Source organism: Aotus nancymaae, unplaced genomic scaffold (assembly GCF_030222135.1).
Source record: "Aotus nancymaae isolate 86718 unplaced genomic scaffold, 86718_ANA_hifiasm-v0.15.2.pri h1tg000083l, whole genome shotgun sequence".
Classification (NCBI taxonomy): Eukaryota; Metazoa; Chordata; class Mammalia; order Primates; family Aotidae; genus Aotus; species Aotus nancymaae.
Genome location: NW_026988498.1, coordinates 4,664,434 through 4,677,500, shown reverse-complemented (window position 1 = coordinate 4,677,500; position 13,067 = coordinate 4,664,434). Strand labels below are relative to the sequence as shown.

Below are 13,067 nucleotides of genomic sequence, written 5' to 3'. Positions count from 1 at the left end.
ACTACATATTCTAAATACATTTATAAATAAAAAATGATAACATAAATATTAGATATTATCATTTACCTTTTCAATAAATCATATATTGAAAATCTATGATAAGCCAAAACCATTGCTTAGTCCTGGAAAATGCAATGATAATAAGACATAAATCCTGTCCTCAGGAAGCTTACCATCTACCTGAGGTAGACATTAATAACGCAGGGTGGTCAATACTATAAGGGAATATGTTGGGCACTATGGAGAAACACTGGCTGATGAGAAGGCGCTTAGGTCAGGATTCCTAGTGATGCAACCTCAAAGCTGAGTCATAGAGGATCAAAAGTAGGCTAGGGGCAGTCATACCTCTAATTCCAACATTTTGAGACCTCAAGGTGGAAGAATGGCTTGAGGCCAGGAGTTCAAGACCAGCCTGGGGAACATAGTGAGATCCTGTCTCTACAAAATATAAAATAATTCACCAGGCATGGTGGTGTGCCTATAGTCCTAGCTACTGGGAAGGCTTAGGAGGGAGGATCACTTGAGCACAGGAGGTTGAGGCTGTGGTGAGCAATGATCACACCACTGTACTCCAGCCTCAGTGAAAAAACAAGACCCTGCCAAAAAAAAAAAAAAAACGATAAGGATCAATACTAGTTAACTAAGTTAAAAAATAGTCAAGATCCTAGGGTTAGAGAAAGCAGGAACATAAATAAATCCTAATAGTTCTAAGTAGCAGGCTAATAGGAACCGTTCACAGTTTTCAAAGCATTCAACAAATATTTATGAGCATCCACTATGTGCCAGCCACCTCTCTACAAGCTGTGGTTTAGTTACAAACAAGAAACCTACCCGGGCCTCATGACCTCATAAACTCTACATCTTAGTAAAGGGAGCAGAAAAGAAGGAAGGAGGGAAGGAAGGAAAGAGGAAAGGAAGGAAGGGAGGAAGGAAGGAAGGAAGGAAAGAAGGGAGGGAGAGAGGGAAAAAGGGAGGAAGAGAGGGAGGGAAGAAAAAAGGAAGGAAGGGAGGAAGGGAGGAAAAAAGAAAAGAAGGAAGGAAAGGAAGAGAGGGAGGGAGAGAGGGAGGAAGGTAAAAAGGAAGGAAGGAAGGAAAGAAAGAAGGAAGAGGCAGGAGAAGAAAAAGAAGAAAACAAACAAGCAATGCTATGTTAAACAGAATAAGTATTACAGAGGAAATTAAGTCTCCGAGATAAGGACTATCTTAGATTGTGATGTCTTTGGCTCTGTGTCCCCATCCAAATCTCATCTGGAATTGTAATCCCCATGTGTTGAGGGAGGTACCTTGTGGGAGGTGTTCAGATCATGGGGACAGTTTCCCCATGCTGTTCTCATGATAGTGAGGGAGTTCTCACAGATCTGAGGGGTTTAAAAGTGAGTTTCCCCTGCACTTTCTCTGTCTCCTGCCACCTTGTGAAGAAGGTGCCTGCTTCCCCTTCACCTTCTGCCATGATTCTAAGTTTCCTGAGGCCTCCACAGCCATGCAGAACTGTGAGTCCATTAAACCCCTTCTGTTTATAAATTACCCAGTCTCAGGTAGTATCTTTATAGTCGTGTGAAAACTGACGAATGCAGATTGAATGACAAGAAAAGACTTAAGAGATTTAATCCAGGAAATAGGTAACAACTAGAGAATTTAAAAAGTGATCAGATTTTCATTTCAGAAATTCTCTACTCTCAGAAGACTGATTTGGAAAAAAGTAATACTGAAGAGAAGGAAACCAGGTAGGAAACTGTCGCCCTGCCCTAGGTGAGAAAGGAAGTGATCTGCATTGAGACGGTGGTCGCCAGCCAAGGTGGGGATGCCATGGAGAGAACTCAAGGAGGACACTTACAGGAGCTACTAAGGAAGTGGAACTGATGAGATAAGATCATGAGCCCTGGAAACTCAAGGGCGGCCCTGAAGCTTCAGCTTGGGAAATGGTTGGAGGGCGCCACAGCACTCCCAGTAGTGCTTTCAGTTTTGATCCCATTGAGTGTGAGTGTTAGTGTGAGTGTGAATATGAGTGTGAGTCAACATGAGCGTGATGTGGGAAAGCCACGTGGATATAGCACGTGTGTAGTTGGGGATGTAGATCGGAAGCTCACTGGAAAGGTCTAGAATTTTCCATTCACAACAGTGACCTCAGATATATTCATAAAATAAATAACAGACAAATATTCTATTAAATGGTAAAACGGACAAAAAGCACGAGCAGACAATTTGCAAAAGAAGAAACATAATTGCCTAATGTATATGTAAAGAGTGCTGGATATCACTAATAGAAATCTTTTTAAAAAACTAAAATTAGATACTATTTATCTTCTATCCAATTAAAGTCTCATTTGAATATTTTAAAAATTGATAGTTGTCAATATTGAAAGAGCATGTGGAAATTGACAACCATACAGAAACAAAGGTGTATAAAGTAACACAATCATTTTAGAAAGTACTTTGGCAATATTTTAAGTATACATTCCTCATAATAAGTATAAATTAATTTTTGATCAGAAAGCAAATAAATGCCTCATAATTCACCAGTCTTTAGTGAGACTTCCAAAAGAATAGGTTTTCTCCAAACTTTGAACTCCCGGGAAGGGGTTTTTCTTTCTGTCAGCACTTACTTAATTTAGTCTTGTGTTGTAGATATTTGCATCTTGTCTGTCTGCTCAAACAGTGCTCTATTTAACTTTGTATATTCAACACCTAGAAGGTACTTTACACATAGTAGGTACTTATTAAATGTTCCAGAATTTAGTTCCAAGTTTAAAAAAAAAATATATTTAAAAATAATCTAATTTTTGCAACCAAGAGATAAAAACATATTATAATTTTTCCAAGATTTTGATAAAGAACACATTTTCTCAAGCAGCCATAAATTCAGTGTTAGTCACTCTAATATGTATCATATTTAATAGATTTCAGCGATTTAAAAAATATGTGCTGTGACTCAAACATTAGCACATGCCACACACACAAATATTGCCTTTATAAAATAGGTGTCCATATATATTATATAGATATCCATATGTATACATATTAGAACTATAATTATAATTGGCCCAATAGGGTAACGTCATGTGGAAATGATAAATTTTCAAGTGGTTATCATTTCCACATAATGTTAGGTACTAGCCTAGCAGTTAGTAGTCTTTATAAATTTAAAATATTCACCTACTCATAATTGTTGCATTAGATGATGTTGGTGTTGATGGACTCCCTAGAAGATTACCGTGCTTAACCTCCGGCCTTCAGTCAAATAAGGCATTATTTGGCTTATTTTGTAGATAATAAAACCAAGGTCAAGAAAGGGGACATGGCTGCCCCAAGATTATTCAATTAGTTAACAGGAACCACCATGGCACATGCATGTAACAAACCTGCACATTCTGCACATTTATCCCAGAACTTAAAGTAAAATTTAGAAAAAGAAGGAGAATTCTTGCAAGGGGCTAGTGTCAAAGCGTCGGAGACACAGTGTTAGGGGAAAAAAAAATGAAAGGACATCCTCTACCTCCATCTCAGCAAAACAAGAGCAAGGTAGGAGGATGGGTACAAAGACAGAAAGCCTTTAAGGATGCAACAGGGAGATGATTGATCTTGTTGTGTGGGTTTAATTTCCTCTGTAAAGGCAAAAGAAAGAAGGCAGGTGAGTCGTGCTCTGTGAACACATACACACACAGAAAATAGAGAAATTTTAGCTATCAATGGAAGATGTTAGGAATAAACAACAGACAATCACCAGGCTGCTCTCAGAGCCCAGTTACAGTTGATTCCAAGTAGGATCACATCTGTACCTTTCTGTGGCCTGACCCCAGAGCCAATATGTCCAGCAGGCACAGAGCTCACTGCCTACAATAATGTTAGGGGTCTAGAAAAATGCTTTAATTCCTTTTGAAGATCAGAGGATAAAAGTACATTTTAGGGTAGAATATTAGATTTATCTTTATACCAAAGCAGTCATAAAATACACTTTTAACATTTTTTATGCAGGAAGGGACCCATCAAGATAAAAGTGCCCATGGAGTGATGAGAATACATGCTCTCAGGGCATCAGAAGGCAAAGTCAGAGGTTGAGATAATCAGAGGATAAAGTTAGTATGTAAAGGAAAAGAAAAGGATGCTAGAATTTTAGTGAGGGTACAGTATTATCCAAGCGGCTGTTGGTGTGGATTTTGAGGCAGATACACCTCATCAAGAGAGGATACTTGATAGGGGACAAGATTGAGAAGAAGCAAAAAGGATTCACTGATACAGAGCCGGGGAAGAGATAACCATGAAACGGAACAGCCTGGAGATGGAAGCATCAGGTGCAAGATTTGAGGAGTTGGGAGGTACCTACGACAATGAGGGCTAAAGACACTTGCTGGTAGAAGCCAAAGATTCAGTGTGACAAGGTTAAGAGAGGAAATGCCCATCAGTGATAGACCGGGTAAAGAAAATGCGGCACATATATACCATGGAATACTATGCAGCCATAAAAAGGATGAGTTCATGTCCTTTGCAGGGACATGGATGAAGCTGAAAACCATCATTCTCAGCAAACTGACACAAGAACAGAAAACCAAACAACACAGGTTTCCACACATAAGCGGGTACTGAACAATGAGAACACATGGACACAGGGAGGGGAGCATCACACATCAGGCCTGTCAGGGGGTGGGGGGATAGGGGAGGCCTGTCGGGGGTGGGGGGATGGGGGGATATGCTCTCAGGGCATCAGAAGGGGGGCTAGGGGAGGCCTGTCGGGGGTGGGGGGATAGGGGAGGGATAGCATTAGGAGAAATACCTAACATAGAAGACGGGGTGATGGATGCAGGAAACCACCATGGCACTTGTATACCTATGTAACAAAGCTGCACATTCTGCACAGGTACCCCAGAACTTAAAGTATAATAACCAAAAAAAAAAAAAAAAGAGAGAGAGAGAGGAAAAGGAACTATGAGGCCTAGAAGTAAACATTAGATAAACAAGGAATCCAGAAGGTCTCAAAATTTGGGAGCACCAAATCAAGTATTCCCAAATGAGCCCTCTTACACTAATATTGCAAAATTAGGTCTTTGTGTAATGAGGTGGAAAAACTGAACTAGGAGGCAGATGACCCAGTTCCAGGTTCTCTTTACCACTCACCAGGTGTGAATTGGACAGATAAACTCTCTGAAATGTGTCGCACCTAGAAATGTTTTCATTAAGGGTTTTTTTCCCATCCCTTAATATATCTTCAAGCTCTAATTTCTGTCACTTCATGGTTCTATCATGCAATATGGGTTGCCATACAGGGGCTGTTTGCATAATAGTTGTGAGTCCAAAGGATTAAGTGGTAGACAAACTTGCAAGTTGATATAAATACACAGGTATAAGACAAAAGAATATTCCTTCTTTTGTTCAAGAAGAGAAACCTTTTTGTTATCATTACATCACGTCTCCCTTTTCAGTAATAAACCATGAAAGAATATGCCTCCACTTTTCCATTTCTTGCCTTTTGAAGTTAATTTCCAATCCTAACTGTAAATCAGAAATGGTACAATCTTTGATATGTTACAGAGCAATGAAAATTTAATTTATATAATATCTTTCCTTTTTTCAGTGCCTCGTTCAATTGAAGCAGAAGTAGCTGTGAATGATGGCCAAGTTAAGAATGAAAAGTAACATCAAAGTGATGTCTGTCATTATGATTTCAAGCAGCATGTGCCGCTTGGGAAGGTTTGGGTGAAATATAAAAAGGATATGGTTGACTAACTGAAATAGAATATAGACATATAGAAAGTCAGGTATTTTGTAAATTTCTAAATTACCCATCTACATTCTAAAGGACAATTTTGAAAATGAGCAAGTGCAATGGGTAATAAATTTTCATGTGAGTGTATCTGCACGTGTGCTAAACTGGGGGCCATACTGTTCCTTTATAAGTGTCTCATATGGGTTCCCAGCTTCAAAATTAAGTGTGCTTTTTCGTTCCTGAAAGCAGCAAACAAAGGAAGGATGATAGCTTCCAGAGCACCCCAGATGGCACTGAGGTGGGAGTAGGGCAATGTCTAAGACATACCTGAGGCTGGGTAACTTCTAAAGGAGAGAGGTTTAATTAACTCACAGTTCAGCATGGCTGAGGAGGCCTCAGGAAATTTACAATCATGGCAGAAAAGGCAACAAACACATCCTTCTTCACATGGCGACAGCAAGGAGGAGTGCCGAGCAAAAGGGGGGAAAGCCCCTTATAAAACCATCAGAGCTTGTGAGAACTCACTCATGACCATGAGAACAGCAGCACAGGGCATAACAGCCCCGTGATTTAATTACCTCCCACCTGATCTCTCCCATGACACGTGGGGATTATGGGAACTATTGTTCAAAATGAGATTTGTGTGGGGACACAGCCAAACTGTATCAGGCATCAGATGGGGACGTAAGAGAAAGAAAAGGAATCAAAGTGCCAGCTAGGGAGGGGCCTATCACTCCTCACAGGCCAGATCTTTCTTACTTTGCAAAGCATCTTGAACCACTATTAACCCTGAGGGTGGATCTATAAATTCCTAAACTTGATGCAAATTTGGAGAACAATACAAGTCAGTGGATGGGGGTGACATTTCTATGAGAAGAATGGGCTTTTATTGGAAGTGAAATTGGGCCATTTAGATGGAAGCCCTCAATGCCAATAAGCACTCACTGTGCATATTAATAGACTTCTAGGAGCAGAGGGGTCAATTTTCCTGCCAGCAGAGTCATTTGTTTAACCTGAAAAGGTCTTCCAGAGAAACTGCGATGAAATTCCTCAGGACCCTGGCTTAAGTGATGAACATCCCAGGCCTATTTTGTTGCAATGAACCCTTAAAGCCTCAGAGGAAGGAGATAGCTATTCTCATCTGGGGAGGCAGGGAGTGACGTGAGACCCAACAGCAAAGCCACTGGCAAACACAGTCTAGTGTCTGTGACACCCGGGACCCTTGGTGAAATTAAACAGCACATCTGGCAGAACCAGCCCCAGCTCCTGGGTGCTCCCGGAGGCCGCTGCTCTGAGCCCTGATAAGATGCTATCAGCAGGCCCCTCTAAGCACGTTAAGCACTTTAAGCAGATCACTGGGCAATTACCATAAAGAGGGAAAGATACGGCCTCTATTGATGGGAGAGTAATATGGAACACAAGACCATTGATTTTTTTTTCTGCGTCTTATTTCTGATTATAAACTTGTTCTGCAGCCACCCGAGGTTGGTTGGTTTGCCATCACACTGGAGACTTAGTGAGAATATGTTTAGATACAAATATTTCAGAAGAGTCCTGCTTTTTAACTTACACGTGGGTTTGTGGGGTTTTTTGTGCAGAGATGGGGTCTCTACAAAAGAGTGTGTTTGTCTTTCTCACTAAAGTGCTAGAAGAAAGTGCAAGTATTATTAATGGCTTTTCCAAAGATTCTTAAGTGCCATTTAGTAGCTACCATGTATTAAGTGCCTGCTATATTCCAGGCACTGAATGAGGTATTACATAGACAAGATAATTCAATTGTCACAAAATTATACCCAAGGCAAATATGCCATCCTCACACTGAAGATGAGAAAACCAACATCCAGAATGACTGGGAAACTTGCCCCAGATGATAAGTGGTGAAGAAGGGAATGGGACCTGGTAGATATTAGAATAGTTATATATAATTGTAAAGTTAATTTCAACATTTTCTATTAATTATTTAACAATTACTCATTGCAGAGATACTGGAGAAGTAGAATTCAGAGTATTCAAAGCTTAATTGTATAGAAAGATGAGTGAAGAAAAACAGAAGACAGAATGATGACACAAGTCTCAGACCTGGACCACTAAGAGGCTGGTAATGCCTTTAACCAGCCCAGGGAAGAAAGAAAATAAACAAAGAAAGAGCAAGAGGTGTGAAATGACAAGTTCCTTTTGGGGCAGTTTTTACATTATTAAAGTAATATAAATAAAATACATATTATTTTAGGCCAGGTGTGGTGGCTCATGCCTGTAATCCCAGCACTTTGGGAGGCTACGGTGGGAGGATTACTTGAGGTCAAGAGCTCGAGGACAGCCTGGGCAACATAGCAAGACCCCATCTCTACAAAAAGCTTAAAAATGTTCTAAAATTTAGTGATTATTTAAGAAATATTATTTTAGTGTATTTATTAGTTATTCTATATACTATGAAACATATATAAAATGTATATATTATATACTTATACAATACACATTTTCATATGTTTATTATTGTTACTAAAGTTATGTAAAAAAATTGAGAAGTGGGAAGCAGAGGAGTAATAAATTATCCGTAATGTCACCATTTCACTCCAGTTGTCCTCCATTTTTTATTCCTGCAGTTTCATATGCATCTTTTTGTTTATAATTGCAGTGAGAGTGCATATCAAATGTTTTTTTATCATGTGAATTAATTCAAAGACATTGCTACATAATCTTCATATTTATTACTTTTCATGTATCCCTCCCATCCCATCCAGACGACACACTATTACTGACTTAACAGCTTATCTTATTGTTCGGGCAATTAACTGACTTATGACTTTCTGCTATTTTAAATCACTTTGTGTTGAATAAATTTAAGTACTCTTCTTAAGTTGCTCAGATGCCCAGAAATCGGACTCTGGGTGGGTCAGATTCTGTTTATTTTTTATGCAGGTGAATTCCAATGAAACATTTATTGGACATGTGAATTCTGAGTCCAGAATTCAGGAGAAAAGTCAAGGCTAGAGATAGAGATCTGGGTGTAGGGGCGTCACTCTTGGAGCAAAGCTCAGCCAAGGCATGGTAGGAGTGCTAAAATATGACGGCTAACTCTTTGATCCTTCTCCCAGTGAGAGGGGCCATCTATGTCCCCCACCCATGAGTCTGGCAGGACTTGTAATTGCTTCGAAGGAAAGATTTTGATGGCTGGGGAAGAAGCGTGGCTCACAATGGCAGGGAGCAGACGACACTGTGGAATGGCCCAGGCTGTATCATGAAAGTCTGAACATCCACCTGCTTCTCCTGGTGCGCTCACTCTGGAAGGTCCCAGCTGCCATCCCGTGAGAAGCCCTAGTCACACGGAGGGACCGCAGGTAGGTGCTCTGGCTGAGTCTCAGATTAGACAAGACTTTATGTCATCCCAGTTCAAGACCCAGACAAGTGAGTGAAGACACCTTCAGAAAATTTCAGCCTCCCTCTGTTGGAAACATGTCCCAGCCATTTGACACGTTCCTGACCAGGCCCCATTGAACATGGAAGAGATGCAAGCTATCCCCGCTATGCCCTGTTCAAATTCCCGACCCACAGAATGCAAAAGTGTAATAAAATGGTTGATGCATCATGACTCTCAGTTTAGGGAGGTTTGACGGGCAGCAAAAGACCAGAGGTGAATTTGGTACCGGGAAGGGGTCTCTGCTGTAACAAAAGGTGAAACTTGCAGCATGGGTTTTGGAGCCCAGTGACGGGAGAAGCCGAACAGTCCTCCTGGAGGTCATCAATGAGGGCTTGAAGGATAGTGAAGACACAGGTGTTGGGAGCTAAGAAAGGAGCCATTGTTACCTAGCAGCAATGCCTTCTGCAACACTGTCCCATCAAAATGTACCTAAACTTAACCATGAAGATAAAGGAGAATTTCAGGGCAGTGTTGAAAGCTTGCCTAGCTTTTAGTATTCTAAAATAAAATGAGAGACAAAGAGAGATAAACTAATGAATTACTCCATAATTTGGAGAAAATGTATAATTGAGAGGAAATGTAAGTAGAAGGAAATGTAACCGATAACAAATCTGAAGGGACCGTACCACAGAGCAAAGAGTCCTCAAAATAAGAAATGGGCTGGGCACCGTGGCTCATGCCTTTAACCACAGCACTTTGGGAGGCCAAGGTGGGAGGATTGCTTGAGACTAGGAGTTCTAGACCAGCCTGGGCAACAAAGCAAGACCATGTCTCTATAAAAATTTTAAAAAAAAATAGCCATACATAGAGGCGCACGCCTATAGTCCTAGCTTCTCTTCTCAGGAGGCTGAGGCAGGTGAATCACTGGAGCCCAGGAGTTGGAGGTTGTAATGAGCTATGTTCTCTATACTGAACTCAAGCCTGGGCTACAGAAGAAGACCCTGTCGGGAAAGGGAGGAGAGAGGAGAGGAGGGGAGGGGAGGGGAGGGGAGGGGAGGGGAGGGGAGGGGAGGGGAGGGGAGTAGGGAAAGACTAACCCAGGGCAAAGATCAAATCCAAGGCCTTTTCAAGAAAATATGGTCTCAGGGTAAAGATGAATTCCTAACCTACAGAATTTCTGAAAATAACAAAATGCCACTACATTTGAGGTGGTGTTTTATGCAGCAAAAGGTACCCGAAACATGCACAAATGAGATTCTCAGAAGAGAAGCACCACAGATGGAAAAGGAGGAACTGAGGCCTGAGAGAACAAAAAGAAAAAAAAAAATATTTAATAAGCACAATGAGAAGAGATATTCTTAAAGGAATCAATTGCTCATTATCGCAAAATGGAATACAACTTCCTTCACCGGGCATAATTATTTTGAGATTCATCTGTTTTATTTCATGTATTTAAGTGTATGGTTGTATCACGAATTGGCTATCCATTCACACTTTGAAGGACATTGGAGTTCCTTCCAGGTGTTAGAGATTAGAAATAACGCTGCTTGCTAAAAGCATTCACGCACAGGTTTTTGTGTGAACCTAAGATTTTATTTATCTAAGATAAATTCCTAGGCATGATATTGCTGGGTCATAAGGGATGGAAATGCTTACCTTTTTAAGAAAGTGTCAGACTATTTCCCAGAGCAGCTGGACCACTTTGCATCCCCACCAGCGGTGGAAGAGAATTCCAGTTGCTCCAACATCCATCATCACTTGGCATCCTCAGTGCTTTTCATTTTCGTTGCTCTAAGAGGTGCATAATGGCACCTCATTGTGTTAATCTGGATGTTCCTAATGACTAACGATTTTTTTATCTACTTGGTGAAGCTTCTGTTCAAATCTTTCACGCGTTTTTAAATTAGATTGTCTGTTCCCTCTTTGAGTTTTGAGAGCTCTTTATTCCAGATATGTATCTTTTGTCTGATGCATTATTTGCCAACATTTCCTCCCAATCTATAGCGTGTCTTTTCAGTTTCTTATGTGTGTTCTTTGAAAAGCAAAATGTTTTTAACTTTCATGAAATCCAGCTTATCTGTTTTTCCTTTATGATGAGAGGGCTTACCTACATGGGTCGGACTCAGGGAAGTGGGGAAGGAGAGGAGTTGCTGAATCTGTTCTGTGTCCTGTTTGTGGGAGTAGTTATGAGAATCTATGCACACGTTAAGACACATGAGATGATAGATATATCAAAAAATGTGAATGTAAATTCCTCAAAAATCTCTTCTACATCTACTAATATACGGCGGAGGGAAGACTGTACCTGACATAAATCAGAGCTCTCCAATGCATAAAAGCTTATTTTTTATTAGAGAAAATATAAAATAGAACATGTCTATACGCATGAAAGTGGCCTACGTTTATATCCCAACTCTCTGCGTTGTTTAACATAATTTACATGCTGATTTTATGCTAATTTCAGCAGTTGACCAACAGCAAAAGAATTCGTTCTTTCAAGACTTTTGCCCAGCAGAAAAGGTGCTTAAGTGTTATGGATGCCAGCGTTTCATTTGTGCCCGGGTATGACGGAGCGCGAGGAAAACGACTGATGGAGACACGTCCATTGCAGATTGTGTAAAACAAATGAGTTCATAGCAGGGCTCTAAGTGCCCCAAAACATTTAGGGCCATTCGAAACTATTCAGATGATTGACTCCACCTCCAGATAAACAAGATCAAACAAGCTGGCCTTTTTTCCCTCTGCCTTTGTAACTAACCAAAGCCTGAAGTTCTCAGCAGTACCTTCCTAATTGGCTTCATTGTTTGGTTATTGCGCTTAGAGCAGTTAACATTTGCATTTCCAATGGACCAGCCTGACATTTCGGTTCCCTTTAAATGACCCTTAATGGTTTTCCATGTTTCAGCATAACCAGCGAATCCACTCTTGGGAGTAACTGCTACTTACAAAAGGTAAGTGCAAGTTTTTTGTTGTTGTTTGTTTTATTTTTTTCCTTACAGACTTTAGAAGCTACAGATATTGGAGTGTGGGTTTGTGCATGTATTGGAAGACATACATTCATTCTCATTCTTCCATGAAAGACGCAGAAGTGAGACTGGGAGCTAAACCAGAGTAAACTTCTGACATTCTCAGTTTACGCCCAGCATTTTCCCATTCGTATGGCTTTTCTTACAGGATTTCCTCCTCCGGAACACTCTCTGCTTCTGTGCCCCACAGCGCCACCCTTGATTTCACAAGCTACGATAAAGTGCCCCCGCTGCCCCGAAAGGCTGCTACATCGTTGGCGCCACCCTTATTTTACCGCTAATTTATTGCACGTTGTTCTCTAGCTCCATTCCACTGCAGCTTCGGGTAGATCACGTCGTACTCGGTTTCTCCCTCTCAAAGGCTTTGAACATTTGCAGATGCTTTCGTCTTGTCTGTAGCTTGTTTTCATTCTCTTCACTGTGTACTTCAAGAAGCAAACTTTTTTTTGCTGTGATGAAGCCCAATTTATCATTTTTTTTTCTTTCATGGATAGTGTTTCTTGTGTTATATCTAAAAACTCTTTGCCAGATCCTAGGATTGAAGGTGGGGAAAACATCTGTGTACAACAGTTTAACGTGAAGCAATCGGGGGAGGGGGAGTGTTATTACATATTCTCTTTGTGTGGGGGTTAAAATTTCATAACACTCACAGAACTGTACACCAAAATATTTATGTATCACTTTCTGAAGTGCTAAAGGAATGTTTGCTTGATTTGTTTGTTTTTATGATTATTATTCTGAGACAAGGTCTCACTCCGTCGCTCACTCTGGAGTGCAGTGGCATGATCACACTTCACTGCAAACTCCACCCCCAGATTCAAGGGATTCTCCTGCCTCAGCTTCCCAAGTCGCTGGGATTACAGGCCCCCGCCACCACACCAAGCTAATTTTCATATTTTTAGTAGAGACCGGGTTTCACCGTGTTGGCCAGGCTGGTCTCGAACTCCTGACCTCGAGTGATCTGCCTGCCTCGGCCTTCCAAAGT

At 40.8% G+C, this 13,067-nt stretch overlaps 1 pseudogene; it reads left to right on the top strand.

The window, feature by feature from the left end:
- Nucleotides 1-12,363, top strand: part of LOC105710849 (keratin, type II cytoskeletal 8-like) — a 32,461-nt pseudogene extending 20,098 nt beyond the window's left edge.
- Nucleotides 12,364-13,067: the final 704 nt, after the last annotated feature.